The 14,544-nt window shown below is 43.9% G+C and overlaps 1 protein-coding gene across 3 annotated transcripts in view; it reads left to right on the plus strand.

Annotated features, from left to right (window-relative positions):
• Positions 1-14,544, plus strand: part of ROBO1 (roundabout guidance receptor 1) — a 1,068,890-nt gene that overhangs the window by 580,656 nt on the left and 473,690 nt on the right. The gene's annotated exons all lie outside the window — the stretch shown is intronic.

The following is a 14,544-nucleotide window of genomic DNA, read 5'->3' on the forward strand; positions in this document are numbered from 1 at the left end:
TCTGTGAAATGGTTCCACAGCTGCTTTACAGCTTCTATGGGGAGGGGGGGACAAGGCTGGAGGAGAAAGAAGGTGGATTCCTTCCCTGGATCCATCCACAAAGATACTGAATGGGAGGACTTGCAGCGAACTCCCTAATTCACAAAACTGAATACACCTCTACCTCAATATAATACTGTCCTTGGGAGCCAAAAAATCTTACCGTGTTATAGGTGAAACCACATTATATCGAACTTGCTTTGATCCACCGGAGTGCGCAGCCCTGCCCCCCCAGAGCACTGCTTTACTGCGTTATATCCGAATTGGTGTTACATGGGGTCGTGTTATATCAGGGTAGAGGTGTAATTCACAATGGGGCTCTCACTCATTCTGAATTAGTGAAGTTCCACTGGAGTTGTAAATTTTCCAGAAATTATGTATTTTGTATTACTGCAGTACTGAACAGCTCTTGCTTTGCACACAAAGCTCACGTTGCCCACGGGATTGGAGCTCTAGCACTAATCTGTAGAGGCAGGGTTAACCATGTCAATAAAGTGAAGTTTGCTTGTGACTAGCCCTAAGAATATTATTTATTTATTGGTGGAAATGATAATACTTGTTTTGGCAACCACTGTTCATTGAATAGAACACAGATGTGTGAATGTAGCTGTGTTTACATTAGTGCAGGGATCTCTGTAATTTATAACTACCAAGGGGCTCTCTCCATCCACAGAAGTCAGAGTAGGTTGCAGAATTTGGCTTCACATGCAGCCAAGCCACTGAAGCCTTTCTGTTCTGATGCACAGATTTGGGCTTGAGAGAGCCAAATGGGGAGGGAGATTTCATATAATGAATCTTCCTATCTCCACTTCCCCACTTTCTTGCCTGATTCATGAGGATCCCAAACCAGCTGTCTGAGGCCAAGTAACTATTTTTATGCCATAAATTATGTTGTAAATGTAGATGAATTTCCCTCTGCAAACCAAAAGAACAGATTCCACTTTCCACACTTGGAGTTTTCTCTCCTGCTTTAAATTCCCCAAATATATTAGGCTCTATGTCTGGCCATCTTTCTGACTGAGAAGACATGGAGTCTGATCCTTCAGTCCAATTGAGCAATGCTCAACACAAGACCTAAGCAAGAGGGACAAAAGTGGCTGCATGCACCCTTTATGCCCTGTGATCCTGGGATTATTTAAACCCAGTATAATTTAGAGTAGTCTCAGGGCCAATTTATTCCTAGCTGCCAGGGCCTTCAAAGGGCCATTCTGGCAGCAAGGGAGCACAAGCATACTCCAGCCACATGCACTTCCCCTCCACCAAGCACATGACACACCTGCTATATTGGGGGCTGCAAGTTCAGATGGCATAAGACTGGCTATACCGGACCTTTGCCATTTGAGGATTTTCTTACCCAAGTGAATCTTCAGCTGTTCATTTGCTCCATTTTGTCCGCTTTGCACCCCCAGAGCATGACAAAGCAGACTTGATTGGGGAACAAGATCTAGTCCCTAAGCCAAATTTGGAGCTCATCAGTGCTGCTTCCTATCCAGCTGGAGAAGTCACTCTTGGGTAATACTAGATATTCCTTTGTTCTAGAGGCTGACCACTCAGCTTTCTGCAACACTGTTAGCTCAGGCTTACCTGGGGAATATGCATGTGTTCATCCTTTTTCTCCAACAGTAGTAGGCCTTAAATCATTATTCATTATTGTCTTTTTAGGTAAATACATATTGCTGATCTCAGGTGGTGCTTTGAATATGCTGAGTGGAGTGGACCATTTGTCTGCTCTATCATACACATTCCATAAAACACTAGGGAAGGTTTGGCTTAAGCCTCCATATAAGGACTGCAGGGGAAGAAGGAAAGTGTAGAGCAGTTGAATTGCATGGTTTTGAATTGCATGGAATTGCTGCCATGATTCCTGGGGAAAATCAAATCCGTTCACTTGGCAGCATAGAAAATCTCTGAATGCTGAGCCATAATAAAAGGAATTTTAGTTGAACAGAAATACAGGGAATTAGCAAAACAAAAATTCTCTAGAGAACGACTGAGTTGAATTTGCTCTATTGGCTTCTGGATCTCAGCATCTGCTGGGTTTATTTCTGACTCAATAAAACCCACTTGTCAGAGCCTGTAGAATACTGACTGTAGACTTTCCCTTTTTCTACTCATCCTAACCTTGCTCACATGAGTCCTTTAACTCCGTATGGGTCAATATGAGGTGTGTAGATGGTAAAGGATAAATAGTAAAATATATGCTGATACTGAGATACTATAAATCTGGTTCTCTTCTAATACCAGTATAGCTCCATTGTCTTCACTGAAGCTACTTATGATTTACCCCACTAAAAATGAGAGGAGACTTGGGGCGTATTGATGTAGGTATTCATAACTTTACCAGGCCAATTGGTAGCCACTTGCCATATACCAGGGAGTCCCAGAAGAAGGAACCTCAGCCAGATAAATAAATTACACTTCCTGAAACACTCTGCACCCAAAGCGTGTTAACAAAAAACATTATCAGCATTTTACTAAATTGGGTCATGAATCTAGCTCATGACCCATGGGTGTAAATCCAACCTCTCAGCATAAATTCTCACCTGCATGGCTATTCTCAAGAGGCACAAGCTGATATGAAAGCAGATTTGTTGTACAGCAGAACATGCTTCAGAATAAATTAAGCCCATTCAGATCCTTTTTGCTAGGGAGGGCCCCAAAGTACTATAAACAGGTTTAATTTAATGCTTCCAGATTAACCACAACATATATTTTTCATGGCTGTAATCTGATCGTTTTGTTTTTGTTTTGGTTAAATGAGTAAATATGTGTGATTCCTCATGAGACTGATGTAGAGTGCATTCACAAAGAGAGAACAGACAACTAGTGTGCTTTGAAACCTGCGGCTGTGCTGGAGTGGTAGAACATTTGATAGTCTGTTATTTATGGTTCATACCGTATTTGATAAGAAGTGCTAATATGAAGAGATAAATGTGCAGGAAAAAGCACACACCCTGCAGCTCTTGAACCTGTCCTCTTGTCCTGGGTCTTTCGTTAGCACTTCAGCCGCAGTTGCAGTGCATTAATCTTTGAATTTTTTAATGCAAAAATTGAAGAAAAACAGGAAGGATGAGTGAGAGAGGGAATGATAAGGAGAAAAGAAAGGATGGACACACATACAGCCACACACATATTCGGTGTTCAGTCTCCATTCCCATCACTATAGAAAGAATATCATGTGACCTAGCAAAAAATATGATTTATGCTCATGGCCACATTATGCTACAGAATGCATGACCAGTAAGACTAAGTACAGTAAAATACTTTGTTAGGTAAAGGAAAGTCTTGTGCTTATAGCATAGTACTTTCATATGTTAAATTTTATCTTGATCAGCAATCCCTCACTTCTCTGAAAAGTTTCTTGAATAAAGTTTTGTTGTCTCATTTAAATGTTCCCACTAACAGTAACATGGCAGTCACACTATTGGGCTTATACTCTGTATTTGTATTATTGCATATGTTTTAACATCTCTATCCCCACATTTATAATTTTGTATTGTTTATGCTTACAAAAGACTTTGCAAAACACATAACAGAGAAAATGCCAGATTATTGAAAATATCCATCCTTTTGTAGAAATACAGAAAGCAGCAGCCCTCATTTATCCTCAGACTAAGCATTAACAGTCTCTTCTCCTCTAACTTTTACCAGTTCACAATGATATAACTCTGCTACATCTGAATTTACCCCTAAGTATTAATATATACTGACCTTTTTAACATACTTTCACCAATAGTAGTCCTTTATTAAAGTGTAATATATTTTTTAAAGTCATCAAGAACATACAGGTTTCTGTCTGCACTGTATATTAAAAGGAGAAAACCCAGAAATCCCACAGTTCATTAAAGATGCATCAGGCTTTATTATTATTCAAAAAAATGGGTGAAGAGGCCATCCTCCACACTGTGACAGAAGCTAGATTCTTATAAAACAAGCCAAAGAATTAGTTCCTTCACCAAAGAATGACATGAAACCCTAGCTATGATAGCTGTAAAAACAGTTAAAGGTCTTCTTTGTGCTCATTAGCACCACTGTGCTAGCTTTCTGTGTTGGCAGCTTTTGGTTTTGCCGATGTAGTCCTAAAGAAAGTTGTTACCAGCCTATATTCTCCAGTTCACAGGCTCTCAAAAAGGACACATTAAAACAGTTAGAATCCCCTGGGCAAATGAGGAGATTAAGTAGCCTTCTCCTTCAACAGTAGCCCCAAGCAGACAAAGGTTGGTATTGTGTATTCAGTACACTATCTCTTTCTAGGACTGAAATTTACTATTGTCCTCCCAGCTTCTAGTTTACAAAGTGTTTGGGGGGCTTTGAGTAACGGTTCACTGGCACCACCATTGACAGCCATCTGAGTGTGGGAACTTTTTTTAAAAAAGGACATGATGCTCCCAAAATGATTGGCCTATTATATCAGTCCTTAAGCAGACGCCAGTGGCAATATTTTAGTGTGGGGGGTTACGTCTGAGTTTTCCTGGAGTCTCGTCTTTCAAAGGAATACAAATTCAGGCAGGGAAAGCAAACACGTATTACTTGTTTCCTAGCAGATCAGTCATTTTAGTTTTTTAACCATTGCACTGTACTGCTGAAGATAACATCACACAAAGAACACCACTCACCTTTGAGCTTCAGAGAGCTTAAAGGGGTTTTTGAAACCAATTTTTGTGCTAGCCTCTTTTGAAGGATGTAGGTTGTTCACAGATTTCACATGTACTTCCCTTCATTTATGCGAAAGATTTGAAGCTGATTGTTGCAATCCTCCATTTAAGAATTTGTTGTATTGTTCTGTGAATGAGCACCAATTTCCCTCCTGTAAAACAAGAGATTTTCAGTCTGTGATGAAAAAAAGCAGTATACCAACTGTAAACCTGTAGATGTGTGTGGCTCTCCCTCACTGTCTTCTTTTAGGGAGCCCACGCCCCTTTGCTACACCCACTTCTGAAACAACAAGCTAAGTAAATGGGGAAATTAGCAGTCTCCGCCCCCCCCCCCACCTGTAAGCAGGGTAGGGCAGTGAATAGTTCAGGGGCCCAGGCCCTCCGCCAGGGTGGGGCACCCACACAGTAGAAGGGTTTAACCCTTAGGCAGAGTAGCTGCGAGTGGTTCATGGGGCCCAGGCCCTCAGCCAGGGTGGGGGCCCCAGCAAGCAGTCTAGGGCCCCAATAGGGGGGTGAGCATCCAGCAAGCAGTCTAGGGTGCCGGCAGGGAGTTGAGCACCCAACACACTCTATGGGGATCAGGCAAGGGATGAGCACCAACTACAGTCTATGGCACTCTGCGGAGCGCCGGCCTCCTAGCCTAAGGATGGGGAGTACTGCCACCCCACGGGTGGGGTGACGGGGAGGACGTGGGCCCACCCAACTCCACCATGTCCCAGCCCAGGGCCCTAACAGCGGCAGAGTGGTCTGCCACTGGGTCAGTGGAGAATCCACCCATAACACGCTGACCATGTCTCCGGCAGCTCCACAGACAGATGGTAGTCTGGTTCCCCTGGGCTGCTTCCTATACTCCCCTTTGGGTGTACCTGCATCCAAGGATCATTCTCTGTTTCCCTGGGGTACACTGTAAGTGGCAGTCCCAGCAACTCTTCAGTGTTGGGCATGTCAGGCAGTCCTGGTACCTGGGCAGGCTCCTTGAGACAGCCGAAGTCTTCTGTGGGTTCCAGCTCCAGCAGCAGGCTGGAAGCATCTGTCTCCCTCGGCGGTTCCTCCTCAATTCAGCTGCACAGCCCGCCTCTTATACTTCCTGTTCTGCTTCTGGCATGGTGGCCTAGGCTTCCGGGTTCCACCCACCAGGGGGCATCTGGCTCTACCTCGCGGTCAGTCTCTGAGGGAGGCCACGCCCCTTTGCTACACACTCCCTCCCCCCCCAAACCCAGCTCCCGGTCTCCGGGGCTGGTCAGGTCCTCTTCCCCCAGCCACGACAACGCATCTGTGGGGGAAGGCAGCCCTGGGTGGCACTCTCCGTGGCCAGGAAATCTTCCATCAGGCGTACCGTTGCACTCAAGGTGGTGAGGTGATGCCGCATTACCCATGTCCTCCCACGAGGGGGAAGGATATGTAGGAACTGCTCTGTAACGTTCTGTTCAGTTACCGCTGTGGAAGAGCGTCACTCCAGTTGCAGACACCACCAGCATGCGTCTCTCAGTTCCTGGGCCGCGATTCGCGTTCGAGCCCCTGATGGGTAGGTTTTTCCTCGAAACCAGCATTGGAAGGTTTTGGGGGTAATGTCCAATGTGTCTAGGACTGCTGCCTTTACAGCCTGATAATCACGTGTCTCCTCGTCAGAGAGGGCGCAATACATGGCATGGGACACCCCCGTTAGATAGGGGACCAGCAGGGTGGACCACTGAGTCGGGTCCCAGCCTTCGGCCGAGGCAACATGCTCAAACATAACTAAGAACGATTCTGGATCGTCCTCAGATCCTACTTTTGTGAGGCAGAGTGGCACCGAAGGGGTCGCTAGCACTACCGGTCCACCAGTGGTGGGACTGGAGAGGCTGGGCAGTAAAGTGGCCAGTTGCTGAGCATATTGCCCCTGCTGCTACTGCTGCTGGGCCCCTTGCTTCCATATGAGCTGCTGCTGCTGGGCTCTCGGGATTTGTAGCAGTTGCTGCTGCTGCTGGAGCTGGGCAGCTTGCTGCTGTTGTTGACTCTCGGCTCACCATTTCACCAGCTTGTCGAGATCCAGGGCTGCATCTGCTGGTGGTGGGTCAACAATGAATGCAGTTCCCCTTTACATCAGACGGTGGGCCTTACCCATGTTCTCTATGTATAAACATGTAGGTGGGTGTGGCTCTCCCTCGCTCTCATCACTGAGGGAGGCCACACTTCTTTGCTACACCCGCTCCTGAAACCTCAGGCTAAGTAAATGGGGGAAATTAGCAGTCTCTGGATGCAACCTGTAGGACAATGTTAGCATGAGAACCAATAGTACAAATTGGCCAGGAACAAATTCACTGTGGAAAATAGAAAAGGTTCCCAACCATCACAGAGGCGAGGTTCTTCTTCAAGTGTTTGCTCATGTCCATTCCATGCTAGGTGTGTGCGTGCTGCATGTACTGTTGCCAGAGATTTTTCCCTTAGTGGTATTTCTTGGGGTTGTCTCTACTGCCTTCTGGAATCATACGCATATGTGCAGGTATAAGGGGGCGCCTCTGGCCTGGCACCCTCTCAATTCCTTCTTACCGTCCGTGATGGTTGCTGGAACGATCCTTCTTGCTGTGGCAAGGTATCTTCCCCAGTTGTTTGGACTCTCCTCTGTTCATATTTATTATAGTTAGTGTACATAGTTCTTATACATAGCGTTAGTGTATATATAGTAGTGTGAATAATTAGCCCCTGTTGTCTAGGGACTCTTCACCCCAGGGGCTGGGCATGGCCTGATTCCCAGGTTTCAAGACATGTGCCTTCTGCAGTAAACTTATGCCAGTGAGTGACCTCCAAGCTTTAAGTGTGTGGGGGAAACCCATGTAGAGGACAATTACCAGATTTGCAGGGACTTCAGACCTTTCACGAAAAAGACAGGGGCATTCAGCTGAAGGCCATCCTCAGACCTGCATCGGAGCTGAGCCGCTCCAAATCAGCATCAAGCATTTTGATTCCCGTGCAAAGCGGTCCCCTGACACCGTGCTCTTCCTGGCACCATTCTCAATCTCCAGCGCTGAGGAAGAAGCACAGGAAGCAGTGCACTGAGAGAGGGTACTCACCAGTGCAGAGGAAGGACAAGCAGGGAGATGCCATTACAGTGAGACATGTGTTGGGCCACTCTTCCTCCCTGAGCCAGAGATGGCACCGTTGCCTAGGGTGTTGAGTCCAGTGCGGAACCCTCCGCTGACCGCCAAAAGCTGCCACAGTGCCAGTGGTCTGACAATCCTCTCAATACCAGAGGCTTTCCAAGCAGCAAAGGACCTCTTCTCTCTCCTGTTCCTGACTACTGCAAGGGGGCACCCACCAGCCAAGGCAACTGGAAGCAGAAGGGAACAGGGAGCATCGGGCTCCTTCCCAGCACTGGCATCCCCACCTCCCTCTAGGTGTAAGCCTACCATGATGCTGGCATCGTGGTCACTGACTCATCACGAGACTCTGGAACCCCAACACTGCATGAAGGCAGAAATGGGTACAGTTCCATCATGTTCTCCAAGAGACTCCTCTTCAGAGTCCAAAGGAGAATCTTTTGCTCCACCCAGGGCACATCATTGGTACCTAGCCTATGCACCACCAGACTTCAGTACCAACTGTGCCCCCCATCCAGCCTTCCTACTAAAGATTGTGCCACAATTCCACAACAACCAGGCCATCTTTCTACTGCCTTCTTCCCAAAGCCTCATAAAACCTCTGAGGAACGTTGGCTTCATACGCCCTCGCTTTTTATATTGAGAGAACTAAAACCTTCCGCAAGTCCGAGCAGCTCTTTGTAGCAATAGTGGAAAGGATGAGAGGGTACCCATGTCAACCCAAAGAATCTCGTCCTGGATAACCACTTGTATCTGAGCTTGCTATGAGCAGGCAAACCTTCCGCCTCTGGCCATTGTGACCACTCATTCCAAAAGAGCCCAGGCTTTGGCAGAAGCGTTCCTCGCACCGGTACCAATCCAGGACATCTACAGAGCCACAACCTGGTTGTCCATTCATACCTTCATGTCCCACTATGCCATCACGCAACAGGCCCATGACCATGACAGTTTCGGGAGAGCACTGTTGCAGTCAGCACATCCATGGACTCTGAGCCCACCTCCAAGGTACTGCTTGTGAGTCACCTAGCATAGAATGGACATGAGCAAGCACTCAAAGAAAAAACAGTTATTAACCTTTCATAACTGTTGTTCTTTGAGATGTGTTCCTCATGTCCATTCCATGACCCACCCTCCTACCCCCCTGCCAGAGTTACTGGCAAGAAGGAATTAAGAGTGTGCGGGGCTGGCAGCACCCCTTATACCGGAGCAAAGATCTGCAATTCCAGAGGTTTCTTGAGCCAGCCCCAAGGGAAACCACTAAGGGAAAAATCTCCAGCAACAGTGCACACAGTGTGCACACACTTAGCATGGAATGGACATGAGCAACACATCTCAAAGAACAACAGTTATGAAAGGTTAGTAACTGTTTTTTTCTGGAACAGCCTCCCAACAGGAGTTGTGGGGGCAAACAACTTAATTAGTTTTGAGAGCTGGACAAATTTATGAGTACGATTTCATGATAGGTTTGTTTGTATTGGTGAGGGCCAGGGATTGACAGCCCTGGGGCTTTCTTCTAGTTTATGTTCCCTATGCTCAGGCTTCAGTCAGGATTCCTCCTTCCTCCCCAGTATTCTGGGTTTTTTTGTGATTTTTTTTTTTTTTGTCTCCTTGCTCTGAAGCATCAGACATGACCACAGCTGGAGATGGGACACTGGACAGGGGCAGGCCAGTGCTCTGAGGTGTCACCAGGTATTCTTTCTCTCATACACTTAGCTGGCTGGTTCTAGCTCACATGCTCTGAGTTTAACTGATTCCTATATGTGGGGTCAGGGAGGAATTTCCCCCCAGGCCATATTGGCAATGACTTGGGGAGGAGGCTTGCTTTCCTTTTCAGCATAGTGTTCAGGTCATTTGCTAGGATTATCTGGGTATATCTCACTTAATCAGGTCCCTACTATTGCAGGGGCCTCAGGCATTGGTGTACCTCGGTGCCTCCTATGCTCTGCCTATGGACCAAATTGGTTTAGCCTCCTGCAGCCTGTAATATTTTGGCTTAATTTTGGTTGTTGGGTTTAGTGTGTGGGTGCTGAGTGGGAGGTCACACTAGATGATATGGTAGTCCTTTGTGGCCTTAAATTCTCTTACTCCCATTAACTTCAGTGGGCTCTGTTGGGATCAGAATCCAGAGAGGGCATAGAATGTGAGGTGAGTAGTTCTGAGGGAAAGACCCTCGAAGTAGCCAAGCTTGGGAAGAATGCTTCAGATGGACTTAGTGTTTCATTCTGAGTGCCTTTTGTGCACCAAACCAAACCCCAGAAAAATTGTGTGGATTGTGTGTGGAGCAGCGTGAGGAAAGCAGACACTTAGTCCTTACATATAAAATACGTTTCAGTGAACTACTGTGATCTCCACAGTCTTTCAGTTAGGTTCATATGTAGGGTGAGGGGCGAGAGATTTGGGAGATCCTAGTACTTTAGGAATGATTTTGTATATTACATTCTAGACATGGATTCCTTTGGGAGATACTGAAGCCGATGGTTGCTGTTGAAGGATTTGTCTAGTGCTTAGAACTGGGTGTCTCATAGCTCTGAGTTCCAGGTGTATCCCAGAGAAGTTATTTCACCTCTTCCAACCTGTTTTTCCATAAGATAATAATACTTAGCTACCCAGCAGGGCTGTTGTGAGGCTTAAAATAATTTTTGTAAAGTGCTCAGCATGGCCTGAAACCATGTTATCCTGGGAAACAATGAGAAATCGAAGCTCCCTCCTTGCAGAGGGGCTGCATTGCCCTCTTATGGCCTCCCTCACATTAGGCATCACTGCTTCTAAAGGAGCCATGCTGCCAATAGAGTGTATGAAGTAGGTGTTGATACTGCTGGTGGTTCTGCTGCCAGGAACATACAGTGTAAAGTCACTATTCCTTGTCTCCCTCCAGTTTGCCATAGATCCCCAAATTCCCAGATGCTGTGGTATTTGGAGGAAAAATAGTACATTACCACTGAGAATATGTAATACACCGGAGAGCACGAACTGGCTGTGTGCTTTGGGGGAGGAATAACTCAAAGTAGTCATTTTAAGGCAGGTAGTGGTATTGTGGACAGAAGGAAAACCACCAAATGAACGTTTACTCTAGTATGTTTTGAATGAATTAACCTAAAACTTCCCAGGCATCCAACCATTATGTTCCCTGCCTTTACAAATTTTTAGACTGTAAAATCTGCATATACTCTTGCCTATTGCTCAGTTTTAAGCAAACTATGATTTCTAAATAAAAGTGTTTGCTCTCCAGAGGGTTATTTATCTATAAATATGTTAGGAAAATATGTATTGGTTTTGTCTGTTGACATCCCTTTTCTTTTGTACATGTTCCTTTGAGGGAATATTCATTTATAGACTCATGAATAACAGCTTAAACTAGCATTAGTTAAGGGAAAAAAATGTCACCTCTGATCTTGAAACTAATTGCTTTGTATGGGCCCTGTTTAATTTGCATAAATTTCCTCAGCATGATGTCTTTCACTTTAAAGAAAATAAAAAATCCTTTCAATATTGAAAAGACTTTAAAATAATATTTCAACCAATTATAGGAGAGATACAGTAAAAATTAGATATTTTCTGCAATGCATAGTGAGGGCTGGTATTCAGAAAGAAACATTGTACCTGGTATTATACTTTGGTTAATTGAGCATGGTCTTGGCAAAAGTGTATTCTGTGGGACGTCACCTTCCCTAAGCAATAAATAGAGAAAATAATCTGAGTGGACAGTCTGCATTATAGACTGCTCTTCTTACCCTGTTATCTCATCCATATAAGCCTCTCTCATTACGGCTGCATTCACTACACTGATCCTACAGCTGAGAAAGTAACCTCCACCAAGACTGCAACAAAATAAGACATTTATACTAGATTTACTTTGCCTTGTACATATAGCATTGCCCACCATTCGATGGAAGATGCCAAAACTTCTCATTTGCATATGAATCAATCTGTGGCCTTGCAGTAATACTTAGCAATTCCATCTCACTTTTCATCTTAAAATTACTGTACAAGAATTAACTCGCTAATATCTGACTGCATATATGTGGGATAGGGAACAAAATATACAACGTTCCACTTCAAAATTCTCCCACAGGTCTTTACCACTTGAGTTGAAAAGAGATCAATATTTACTACCAGTAGTAATAAGATATATATGTGTGCTCTTTCTAGAGCAATCCAACTGTAGGATGACATAGTTAAACCCTCTTAAGTGCTGATGTATCCCGCAGAGTGGGGATAGTCAATTACACATGCCAGTTCCTTTTACTGTCTAGTGAAGATGCTCTTTTAGCTAGCTAAGAAGAGGCCTTTGTTTTGGGCAATAAGCTCTGCTCCCAATGTTACATATTTGTAATTAGATGAGGACCATGGTGTCAATATGATTGCTACAATGGAAACATTACACTTGTTTTCCCAGAGGCTCATAAGCAGCTGAGTATTACTCTGCAGTTATCCAGCTTTCACTGGTCCAAAGGGCAAATATTGTCTCTTTTACACCTGGTTCCTTGCATTTTAAGCATTACACTCTGTCATCACATAGCTCTGAATGAGAACATCATTTGTTTTGTTAGTAGGAAGAAACAAGGAATTGAACAATGTGTATTTTTTAAAAAGACACTTCTGGAAAATAGTTATTTATACATAAAAATGTTGGTGGGTATGAAAATTGCAATATATTGTTGTATATAATGGTGTTAAGAGAGAGATCTGATTAGATCATATGACTGAAAGCTAGGAATTCTTTAGCTGTAATCCCAGTTCTGAAACTGATTTCCTCTTTGGCTTGGTAAACCATTTAATATCTGCTACAATCTCCCTTTTTGTAAAATTTACCTGTGTCATTGGGATGTTGTGAAGGTGGATTAGTTAATAGTTGAAAAGCATTATGTAAGTTCAAAGAATTACTATTACAATTTTGAAATACAAGCATAGGGATTTAAACATTAGTCTACCAAAACGACAGAGACATTTCACTGGTGTAAATCTGACTTGGTGTTTCTGTCCAGATATCATATCTTCTGTCAAATGGGTGACAGATATTAGAATTTACCTTGGATGCAATGAAAAAATGATCATCTTACAGGTGTTTCCTTGCCATGGATAGGGAGTTTTGCTGGCTCTATAAAACAGCTAGGCCAAAAAGGGTTAATATGTCACATATCTGGGATTTCATTCTACATTAGCTGGAATGAAAGCTTCAAGTGAAAAGGTGACGTTCACAGGCAGCAACTCAGCAGATGGATACATCTGCGTATCCAAACATGTATTCTGTGAATGTTCTGATCTCACTGAAAATATTGGCACTCAGAACTTTATATGGATTTAAGACACTTCTTGCAAGTTATCACTCCTATTCAAAGTTGTTTTGCAATTTGGAAGAAGGATAATCTTGCTCACACAAATTTCATGCCATCTGACCAATACAATGAAATTTCAGAGACAACCAGCATCTATCAGCATGAAGAAACTCAAGTGTGTGTGTATGTAAAAGTAATATTTATTAATTTTGCACCATCTTTTCAAATTGCAGACTGTAGGGTACAGACTCTTTTTACTGTTTTGAAGACCATGTCTGAGCAAACAACAGAAAAGGCAGTTAGTTAACCATACAAGAGAGAAAGGGTTTCTTCAATAATTCTAGCTTTTTACACTGTATGCATGTCAGTGAGGTGACAATAATGCAGCCATACCTTGGTGGGTTTTTTTTAATTTGTTTGCTTTTTGTTTGTTATTTTTTGTTCTTCTATTGCATGATACCTACTCTATGCCATACATGCAACCAAAATTAATATCATGTGACCTAACTCACATTCTGGAGCTGAAAAGCATCTGTGTGAGATGTGTGTCACTATGCTAGGACACATGCATGATGGTGTGATAAGCATACTACAAGTCATTTGTTAAGCCAGTCCTTACCACCAAGGAATTTATAGTCTAAATGACAAAGATGCAACTGCTGACCAAGAGTTGCTGGTAATTTACAACAAATGATTTTACTTTGCTTTCACTCTTCCCCCCCATCTTTCACTTTCTCTTTTATAATGAGGTGGAGGATCGGCTGATGTGGAATTTGTGAGTCTTTAAGAGCAATTTGATTGAGGAGAAGAGTGATGGATTGGCACTGGGATTTTTTTACAAGATGGGCAGCATAGAAGAAAGTATAATGACAGTAATGAGAGGAGGTAATGTTGGTACTTCTCTTGTTAGAGGCCCAGTCTTTGTGAGGTGGTGAACACACAACTCCCATTAAAATAAATGAGAGCAGACTTGCTCAGCACCTCCCATAATAGGGCCTTAACTATTGAGTTCAGGAGGAATATTGTTTGCTGCTAAGAGCTGTAATGCATTTTTCAGTCGCATCCCCGATGGTGCAGATTTCTGATGAGCAGTAGCTAACATTTCTGTCATAAAACTGGAACGAGAACTCAGACCAAGCTGTTACTAAAGATTCTCTGCATACACTTCCCAGTTCTTAAAAACTCTCATGAGCTTCTATTGAGAGGACCAATTATTTAGCTTGATGGCATCCAATCTTGATGTGAAGTCTTGTTTAAGCTCCCTGATATTATTAGGTTTCTCAGTGTTAGTCCAATGCTACTAAGATTTTCTCACTTGTTATAGCTAGCCTAATGCTCTTCACTTCTCATTAGTGCATCCTTGTCACATTTCACCAGCCTCTCCATAGGCCTGTCCCTCCAGTGTATTTCATCCTAGTTGTGTGCTTCAGTGTCTCTTTGCCTGAGTGATTTCTTTTCCTGGGAGGAGTTGTGCTTCATAGGAAACCCTTAGACACT

Source organism: Chrysemys picta, chromosome 1 (genome assembly GCF_011386835.1).
Source record: "Chrysemys picta bellii isolate R12L10 chromosome 1, ASM1138683v2, whole genome shotgun sequence".
NCBI classification, from domain to species: Eukaryota; Metazoa; Chordata; order Testudines; family Emydidae; genus Chrysemys; species Chrysemys picta.